Source organism: Cibotium barometz, chromosome 5, assembly GCF_041138505.1.
Source record: "Cibotium barometz isolate CiBa-2024 chromosome 5, ASM4113850v1, whole genome shotgun sequence".
NCBI classification, from domain to species: Eukaryota; Viridiplantae; Streptophyta; class Polypodiopsida; order Cyatheales; family Cibotiaceae; genus Cibotium; species Cibotium barometz.
The window spans coordinates 49330810-49342493 of NC_141050.1; positions in this window are offsets into that span (position 1 = coordinate 49330810).

Consider the following 11684-nt stretch of genomic DNA (forward strand, 5'->3'; position numbering starts at 1 on the left):
CAACATTCTTGACATAAAACAGTCATTTACAAACAATCACAAAATACAGTTTCTAAATCGAACTCTCGTCTTTCCACATTATCCCTCCAGTCCACATTACTTATTCCACATTCCATTCAATGTGTACTCATTCTCATCCATTTCCTCATATCGACGACACATTAATTCACATACACATTCACATTCACATCTATACATCCACATCTACATGCATACATCCATTTTTACATCCTCATTTATACATCCACATACCATATCCACATTCATACATACACATCCATATCCACATCCATACATCCACATCCACATCCACATTCACATCCATACATCCACATCTACATGCTTACCTCCATTTTCACATCCACATCCCATATTCACATTCATACATACACATCCATATCCACATCCATACATCCACATGCATACATCCACATCCACATCCACATCCATACATCCACATCCACATCCACATGCATATATCCACTATCACGTCCTCATTCATACATTCACATCCACATACATACATACATCCACATCCACATTTCCATTCACATCTATACATCCACATCTACATCCACATACATACATACATCCACATCCACATTCCACATTCACATCTATACATCCACATCTACATCTACATCCACATTCACATACATCCACATCCACATTCCCATTCACATCTATATATCCACATCTACATCCACATACATACATACATCCACATCCACATTCCACATTCACATCTATACATCCACATCTACATCCACATTCACATACATCCACATCCACATTCCCATTCACATCTATACATCCACATTCACATCTATGCATATACATCTTCATGCATACATCCATTTTCACATTCATACATCCACACTTCCATCCCCACATCCACACATCCACCTACATACATCCATTTCCACATTCCCATTCATATAACCCCGTATGCCTTCACATCTAATCTTTACATCACATCCATTCTCACCCTATCACAACCCATATACATCTTATCCTATCACATATACTTCTTACCTCATCCCATACACATCTTATCACATCTTAATTCATCTTATCGCCTCCTAACTTATTTCATAAGCATCTTATACACCTCTTATCACATCCTATTACATCTCATATCTATTTATAGAATACAAGAGAATTCTTATGTTCGATATAAGATTTCTTTACACATTTATTTATGCATAAATTCTATTTAAGGAGATTAATACTTTCGAAGTAAAAATCAATCTTTTATGCATCTTCCTATGCATAAATTCATTTTAAATGAAAATGACACTTTTGAATTAAATTTCAATCTTTTATGCATTTTCCTATGCATAAATTTAATTTGGATGAGAATAACACTTTTGAATTGAAATTCCATTCTTTTATGCATCTTCCTATGCATAAATTCAATTTGGTAGGAATTACACTTTTAGAATAAAAGAATTTCTCTTATGCATCTAAGTTATGCATAAAATCCATTTATGATGAAAATCACACTTTTAGTATAAAAAGAATATCTTTTATGCATACCTCTATGCATGAAATTCAATATGATAAAAGTAACACTTTTACAATAAAATAATCAACTTTTATGCATACCTCTATGCATGAAATCCAAATATGATAAAAGCAATACTTTTATAATAAAATAATCAACTTTTATGCATACCTCTATGCATGAAATTCAAATATGATAAAAGCAACACTTTTATAATAAAATAATCAACTTTTATGCATACCTCTATGCATGAAATTCAAATATGATAAAAGCAACACTTTTATAATAAAATAATCAACTTTTATGCATACCTCTATGCATGAAATTCAAATATGATAAAAGCAACACTTTTATAATAAAATAATCAACTTTTATGCATACCTCTATGCATGAAATTCAAATATGATAAAAGCAACACTTTTATAATAAAATAATCAACTTTTATGCATACCTCTATGCATGAAATTCAATATGATAAAAGCAACACTTTTATAATAAAATAATCAACTTTTATGCATACCTCTATGCATGAAATTCAATATGATAAAAGCAACACTTTTATAATAAAATAATCAACTTTTATGCATACCTCTATGCATGAAATTCAAATATAATAAAAGCAACACTTTTATAATAAAATAATCAACTTTTATGCATACTTCTATGCATGAAATTCAAATAAGATAAAAGCAACACTTTTATAATAAAATAATCAACTTTTATGCATACCTCTATGCATGAAATTCAAATATGATAAAAGCAACACTTTTATAATAAAATAATCAACTTTTATGCATACTTCTATGCATGAAATTCAAATATGATAAAAGCAACACTTTTATAATAAAATAATCAACTTTTATGCATACCTCTATGCATGAAATTCAAATATGATAAAAGCAACACTTTTATAATAAAATAATCAACTTTTATGCATACCTCTATGCATGAAATTCAAATATGATAAAAGCAACACTTTTATAATAAAATAATCAACTTTTATGCATACCTCTATGCAATATGATAAAAGCAACACTTTTATAATAAAATAATCAATTTTTATGCATACCTCTATGCATGAAATCCAAATATGATAAAAGAAACACTTTTATAATAAAATAATCAACTTTTATGCATACCTCTATGCATAAAATCCAAATATGATAAAAGAAAACTTTTATATTAAAATAATAATTCTTTTATGCATACCTCTATGCATGAAATCCAAATATGATAAAAGTAACACTTTTAAAATAAAATAATCATCAATTATGCATAACATAAAAATCAATTTCTCCATGATTACAATAAAATTCTTTCAATTAATCTAGGATGATAATTCCTAGAATATGGTAGGAAGTTCTCTTTTCATGCTTTGAATAAAATTATTTTATGTGTAATTTTTATAAAAAATTTACCATAGCTCCGCTACTATGACTGATAAATCTCAATTTATTTTGAAGGATAAAGCTTATCACTAAGAAAAATGATTAGAATGATCCCTAATTGGATCATTAACCCAATAATGGGTTGAATCATCAATATTCATGAAATACATAAACTAAAAGCATAGAAAAAAGCCATTAATTTGACCTCAAGCATAGATTAATCTTGGATTAAGGAAAAGCTTTATGAAAAGCTTCATTTGGATTGAGAATGGGTCATGAGTATGACCATTTCTTGAGTGAGAGAGAGAAATTACATCAAAACCATTAGAATTAAGCATAAATGGAAATTTATGTAATTCTTAACTATCATTAATCAATTAACTTCAATAGCATTCATCAAATTATGTAACTCTTCACTACCATTCATCAATTAACTTCAATAGCATTCAAAAACCATTCCAATTAAGCTTCTCAAGCTTGAGAGGGGTTGAGAAGAGAGAAACATTGAGAAATTATAGAAAATGATCAAAATTCACTAATTACCTTACAAATTGCTTGATTCTTTGTTCACGGTAGAGGCCCCCAACCAATCAATTGGTTAAGTATGTTGATGGAGCCACCAATGGGGATTGAAGAAAGAGGGAAGCTCCAATTTCTTCAATTTGGAGAGAATTTTAGAGAATAGTAGAAATTAGCATTATTTCAGCATAACTCTAGTATAGTAAAATTCTTCCTTTTTTTCAAAGGACTCATGTTCTATTTATAGGAGAGGGAAGCTCTAACCAAAGCTAACTGAATTCTAGAATTTTTCAGATTCAGTTTGGTTGAATTTGGACTAGATTTGGATCTAGTTTAGTTACTTTTTGATTCGGTTTGGTTTCCTTTTGATTTGGTTTGGTTCAAGAGAGAGGAGAGATAAAAATATCACATTATTTTTGAGTTTAAAACTCATTCAAGCATGTGAAATATGCACCTCCTTTAAAGAACTCCCCTTCCTTACATATGTGTCAAAATGGAATCATTATACCCAAAATATCTCATATTTTTAATATTGCTCATAGTTTTCTACTAATAAACCTTGTACATTTTCAACTCTTCATCTTATGTAAGCATTTACTCATTTTCGGATACTCAATTTATCTCATTTTTTTGATATTACTCATAGTTTTTTACTAATAAACCTTGTACATTTTCAACTCTTCATCCTATGTGAGCATTTACTCATTTTTGGATACTCAATTTATCTCATTTTTTTGATATTACTCATAGTTTTTTACTAATAAACCTTGTACATATTCAACTCTTCATCTTATGTGAGCATTTACTCATTTTTGGGTATCTTCTTTTACAAATAGGATTTATCTCCTCCCTACACATGGATTGATGCTAGATTGGCCCATAGGAACCTTAATTGGACCATAATCCAAAAATTTCTGAAAATCTAGACCCTTAGGCTAAGGTCCTTCATATCCATTTTCAATTAATTCTAATTGCACATTGGAAAGTTCTTTTTGAATTTTTGTTTCAGGGAAACTTATTTTAATAAGATGAGTTATTTTTCTATCCAAAAATATTCATAATCTGAATATTCTCTCTCTAGAATATTTTCTCTCTCTATGCCAAAAGAGGCAGAGACAAGATCTCTTATATTTCAGAAAAGGGAATTGATTACAGGGGAATATGCTGGACATTTTGAGAGGCTGGGGAGGAATCTTACATCTATGCTTGGAACTGGTCATGCTCTTGATACATAATTTGTGTGCAATCATCAAGTTGAATTTGGGAATGTATTGAAGTGAATTGGCATATGTACATGCCATCAAAAATGGAGATGTCTTATGCTCCTTGAAGAGATAAATATTCTGTTTCCTTGCTGGGATTTGAAGCTACTCTCACAGCCAGAAGTCTCGCACTTTCCCAGCGATACCACCCACGTCCCGACAGATTTTTGGTGAACCCGACGTGAAACTGCTGGGGTGAGAGTGTGGTGAAATACACAGGGAAGCTATGGCTGAGAATCCTGAGGGTCAGGGGGTTCATTTTGACCCCGGGGTTATGCAAATGTTTCAGATGTTTACTATGTATATGCAACAGCAGCAAGCTGCAGAGAGGGGGCGAATTTCCACGACTAAAGCACTGCAGTCAATTGTGAAAAAAGTGGATCAATTTGATGGTAAGGACATCACAAAGTACCTGCGCAATTACACAAAGGAAATGGAGCTAAACAGGGTGACTGAGGAGGATATGGTTCGAAGCTTTGAGCTGGTATGTGTTCCTGAAATAAGAGAGTGCATAAGAGGATTACAGGCAGCACATGGTGGCAGAAATTGGGAGGAGTTCAAGCTTGCTTTGAAGGATGAATATTTCATGGAGGATTCCGAGCGGGTGACCAAATGAACTTTCTTGGAATGGGTCACAAAACCCAAAATGGGAATTTCTGCCACAGAGTTGCTAAGAGAGTTTGAGAAGCGCTATGCCCAGCTGGTCAAGGATTGAGCGCACAACCTTGGACAGGGAAAAAACAGAGCTCTTCTTACAAGCAGCCGGGAAGGATCTCCAAGAAAAACTGGAAATTCTCCTTGAGGATAAGGATACAGATCAGGGGCTAAAGAATGATTGGAATGATGTCGAGGATGCGGTCACCATGCTAGCAAAGCGGCAGCGAAGGAGGGATAAAATGGTGATAAGCTCTGCAACTCCTATAACTGCTGTTACCCCTAAGAATCTACCAAAACCAGCTCTGCTGCAATCCCAAAGGTAGAAGGGCCGATGGATGAGCTTATTAAAGGCATGCGAGACCTAAAACTGAAGATGTCCAGGATTGAGGAAAAAGGGCTACCATTAGGCAGACTTCTATGCAAAGGCCTCAAAGCAAAGAAGGGTTTACATTCAGATGTATATGGTGTGATGACCCAGAACATGTAAAGAAAGACTGTGCTAGCTATAAAGAAGCCCTCAGAAATCAACTTGTGTTTTTCAAAGATGGGAAAATCCACCTTACAGAGATTGGTTTTCCATTAAGCACAAACTTTGGAAAAGGAGGGATGAAAAAGCTAGTTGAAGACATGGTCGCTGGACATGCCATCTCTATGGTTGAGGCAACAACCTATGGGTTAAAGGTTGGTCAATCAAAGCAGGAATCTAAGAATGATGAAGATTATGAGAATGAAGATTTTTGGCCATCAACAATGGAGCTAATTGCGTCAAAGAAGGTGTCTAAACAGGCTTTGCATGAGGCAGGTGACTGTATACGTCTTGAGACTGGCTGGGAAGAGCCTGTGGATTCTTTATCTGTTCATGCCTACATTGCAAAATGCCAGAATAATGAGGCACAGGTAGAGGAAAAGCGTAAGAGGGAAAATGAGGAAGGAGGGCCATCAAAAAGGGTCACCCGTGGTAGTGAAAAGAAGGATCCTGGGCCATCACATATGCCTCCGCTGCATAGCAGACCTCTACTGGAAGTATCAATGGAAGAAGTGCCAGCAAAAATGAAGCATGAGAAGGAGAAGGGTAAAGGGAAAAGTCCACTCTACAAGCTTCAATCTGATATTGAAGCCGCAAACAGACCTCAAAAAGGTGCTTGAAGAGAGGATTCTAAACAGTAGGGTGGAATTTACACTAGGGGAAGTCTTGGAGATTGCAAAGAAAGAATTCCATGATGAGATAATTGATATTATACGAAGGAAAAGGCAGTCCATAATTGAATCTATTCCATCACAAGGGGAGACAAGCACTTCCAAGACTCATGGAGTACAGGTACAGCAAAAGGAAGAGAGAGAGAATGTGGTAGAATGTAATCACTCTGCTAAAGGGGCACGACAAGTGCGCTTTGTGGATGAGGATGATGAAAAAGAAGTTCTTACAAAGAGTCATTACTCCAAGAGCCATTGGGCAAGGGCCACCACTAAAACCCTTGTCAAGATAGGTGACTTGGAAGAGCCGTATGTCGCTCTAATCGATCATGGGTCTGAAATAAATCTTATGGCTAAAAATCTCTACAACAAATGTAAGTGGCCAATGGATGTAGATCATGGGTGGATGATTAAAGCAGCTAATAACTCATCTGGAGAGCTCTATGCAGCCTGTCCAAATGTAAGGGTAACTATAGGGGATGTGAAAGATGATCAGAACTTCTTTGTTCAGGAGATGTCATCGTATCCCCTCATCCTTGGGCAACCCTACATTACAGCTGTGAGGATGGAAACAAAAGTTTTAGATGATGGCTCGGCATATGCAAGAATAAAGAGTAAAGATGGCAAGAAAGCTGTTCAGTTCTTAACAGTTTTTTTGCATTAACCATGAAAGGAACCGTGAGTCTCTTCAAGCACAGTCACTCCCAAAGATAAACAGAGAATTCATGAACTATAGGGAGATGAGGGATTTTGGCCAGGTGCCATTGTAAAGCGGGATTCCAATGGTACAAGGGAAAATGAGTTCTCGCAGGACTCAATCAATGTAAATAACTTTTCAGCAAATTTTCAGGGATTTTCTAGCTATGGGTCACTGGTCTTTGTAAAAAGTAAGGATTTGAAGCGTGGCATGCGTCGACATGTACAAAATGAACAAAAAAGTCTTGAGCAGTGTGGTCTTTTGGAGAAGAATGAGTTTATTTTAGGGGTGCTTGATGAGGTATCATTTGTGGATACTATGGGTGTGCTTTTTGTAATGGAAAGAGCATGCTTACAGGGTGGAAATGAAATGATAGAGGTGTCATCTATGGGGATGTATGATATAATCCGAGAATTTGAGGGGATGGAATGTAAAAATATGAAATGTGAGATGGATGTTCATGTTGATACAAAGTATAAAACGGTTGCAAAGAAGGTGAAACCAGTTGCCTTGCCCTTGCCACCAGAAAGCAAGGAGAAGATAGATGAAGCCTCTATGCAACCAAATCTCAGAGATCCAAAGAAAATTGGGCATAAATTTACACAGGAAACCCTAAAAGAGCTGAAGCTTGGTGACAAGGATTTTCTGTTACCAGTTGAAAAGAAATGCTTTGAGGAGATGCTTGTAAAACATGGGAAGGCCTTTGCTTTTCAGCCGCATGAGATAGGCTGTGTTGATCCAAGAATAATAGTGCCAATGGTGATCTTCACTGTTCCACATGTGCCCTGGAACCTACGGCCGATTCCAGTACCAAAGGCTCTCTTGCCAAAGCTGATGGAATTACTAAAAGAAAAGATCAGGATGGGAATTTTGGAGCCATCATGCGCTCCATACTCCAACAGATGGTTTATCATGCCAAAGAAAAATGGAACATTGCGCTTCATTCAAGACATGCAACCTGTAAACAAGGTCACAATCAGGAATGTGGGAGCAGGTCCGATTGTGGACGAGTTTGCAGAAGCATTTGCAGGGAAAGCTATATACTCTATGGGTGATCTGTATTCGGGATATGATCAGTTCCAGTTGGATATACAAAGCAGGGACTTGACCACAATGAAAACTCCTTTGGGTCTGGTAAGGATGTGCACCTTACCACAGGGAGCCACAAACTCAGTGGCGCATATGATGAATGGAATGAATAAAGTCTTGTGAGACTTCATACCACAAATAACTATGCCTTTTTTGGATGATGTGCCAATAAAAGGCTGTGATGAGAAAGATAAAGATGGGGATTTGGATTCGAAAGGGTGCCGCAAGTTTGTGGCAAATCATATAAAAGATTGTGATATGATTCTATCCAGGCTTGAAGAGGTGAATCTTACTTTGTCTGGATTGAAATCAGTGTTTGGGGTTGGTGAAGTGCTAATCGTGGGGCATCTTTGTAGTACTAATGGACGCTGACCTTGTCCAGCCAAGATAGATGCAATACAAAGAATGAAAGAGATATGCATTAATGTTACAGAGCTGAGGAGATTTCTTGGTGCATGTGTCTTTTATGTTATATGGATCCCACATTATGCACATGTAGCAGATCCTCTTTATCAACTTTTGAGGAAAAATCAAAAATTTTTGTGGAGTGCAGTACATATTAAAGCTATGCGGAAGCTGAAATGTCTGCTCCAATCATCACCTACTCTAAGGAAGGCAGATTATGAGTGTGGCAGGCCTGTGATTGTTATACAGTTGATACTAGTCCTACTGGGATAGGATGGGCAATAGGGCAAGATGATGAGGATGATCATAGGTATGTAATCAGATTTGGAGCAAAGGTATTAAGCATTCGTCAGCGAAATTATCCGCAGATCAAGAGGGAGTTATGGGGAATAGTCACTGCTCTAAAATGTGAAAAAGAATATCTTATTGGGGCATCTGTACTTGTGGAAACTGATTGCTTGCCACTCCTTGGGATGATTGTAAGCTGCACCACTCCAGATATTGCTATGCTTAGGTGGATTGCCTATATCAAGTCACTAAATCCTGAGTTTGAGCATATTGCAGGAAAAGATAACCCAGTTGCAGATATGCTATCAAGAGCTAGGTATGAAGATGAAGAAGGGATGATTAGTGACATTGATGATGTAGGTACAAAGTTCTATACTACTGCATATGCAAAGGGGGACCATACTTGCTTATCAAATGCACTTGAGTCTTTTACTGAGGAAATGTATGGAGATTGTTTGCTTATTGGTCAATACTTGAGTACTTTGACAAGACAGGAAAATTGGTCTGATTCAGAATTTAAGAGGATCCGTAGAAAAGCATATGGGTATTTTCTAAAGGATGGGTACCTGTGGAAGCATATGGGTATTTTCTAAAGGATGGGTACCTGTGGAAGCATCCTAAGCAGAGGAATACTATGCCACAGAGAATCATATGTGACAAAGAGACTCAAGGGAAGCTCATGAAAGAATTCCATGAGAGTCTCTGGGCTGGACATCGAAGTGTGTGGGCCACCTTTACCAAAATAAAGGAAAGATACTAGTAGAAAGGAATGTACAAGGATGTTTCCCAATATGTGGAAACATGCATGGTATGTCAAACGTACTCAAATGTGTGACATCGTGATGGCTTGCAACCAACCTACCCACCTACCATGCACTACAAATGGGTAGTGGATCTAGTTACAATGCCTTTGGGAATTTGGCAGATGCGGTACATAGCACTTGCAAGAGAAGATTTGACAAATCAGGTAGAAGGGCGTGCTCTTAGAACAAAGAGTACGGAAACAGTATGCAAATTTCTCTTGGAAGATGTGATTTGCTGGTATGGTTGTGTTGGGAAAATAACAGCTGACAGGGGTGAGCTAGATGTTAAAGAAGCAAGGGAAATCTTCTCTAGAATTGGCATCAAATTGGCCCTAACATGTGCTTACAACCCTGAGGGCAATGGTAAAAGTGAGCGAGGACATCCTCCAATCATTAAAGCTTTGGCTAAGGCATGCAATGGAAGAATGCGAGAGTGGCCAAGGCTACTACCATATGCTTTGTGGGCTGACCGTACAACTCATAGCTCAGTGACAGGATACATGCCTGCAGAATTAATGTATGGTCAGAAGCCAGTAATGCCAGTTGAAGAAGTAGTTCCAACTTGGAATGTATTACCCTGGGTGGAAGAATTGAACAGGGAAGACCTCCTTGCATTGCGAATAAGGCAGCTGGAGAGGAGGCCTGAAGATGTAGAGCTTGCTAAAGCTCGTTTGAAAGCTCGTTTGAAATATGCAAGGTTGAAAAATAAAGAAAGATTTGATAGAAGACACAGACTCCGGCCAAAGCCTATTGAAGAAGGTGATTGGGTCCTAATGTATGATAGTAGTCTTGACAACCAGTTCACTGTGCAAAGAAAGTTTGCAAAAAGATGGTTTGGCCCTTACATTGTCAAGCATGTGCATGGAAATGCCACGTATACCCTGTGTGAGCTTGATGGAACAGAGATAAAAAATCTTGTAGCATGCAAAAGGATCAAGATGTTGGCACTCACGGCACGGTGGATTCAAGCCATGCTCCTCCCTCGGGCCTCTCCGCCAACACCCGGGGTACCCTCACCAACATATCTAGTTTCTGAAAATTGAATTGAGTGCAAAAACAATTGTGAGGTGCATATAGCTTGAATATGAAAATGAGGCAGATCACTTACAAGGATGTGGCATGACTCATGCCCATTACAATATACTCGTAAACCATTATGCATGAACTCATGCTTATCCACATAGCTCCAAGTGTCCGCCATTCATCCAAAGATCCAACATCAAGCACAAGTGAGGTAATACCATATACCAATGATATCAATATCCAATTGGTATCACTTCCATAAGCATTGCTTATGAGTAATTGGCATCAAATGGCATTCAAGGGCATCAACTTGCATTTGAATGTAGCATTACCAATTGATTCCAATCACACATCAAGCTCTTCCAATGCTCAATAGCATCATACCAATGCATAAAAGCATCATGTCCATAGCAAAACCCTTCTCATTATTACCCAACATCCACTCCATGCATGTGGCTCAATCAATGCATCTAAGCATATGCATTCCTTCATCCATTTATGCATGGATTCATCAAAGAATCTTGCATTTGTCTCACAAATGGCCACATGACATCCAAATGGGTGTGATTAAAGAAAGATGTGAGCAATAAGAGCATGTAATCACTTTCCAATGGATCATGAGTTATCTAGGAATGTTAAAATTCTATAAATTAGGGTTTTCATTCATGAATAACCCCAATTTATCTATAGCATGAGGATTAATCACCATTGCTTGAGAAAATAGCCATAGCAACTCACCAATGGTATTTCGAAAGCTTCAATGGTTGGATTGTTGCTTGATAGAGTTTCCAATGGATCCAAATCTTAAAGATTTTTACAATTTCTGAGGGCTGCTCAAACCTCCTCTTCTCC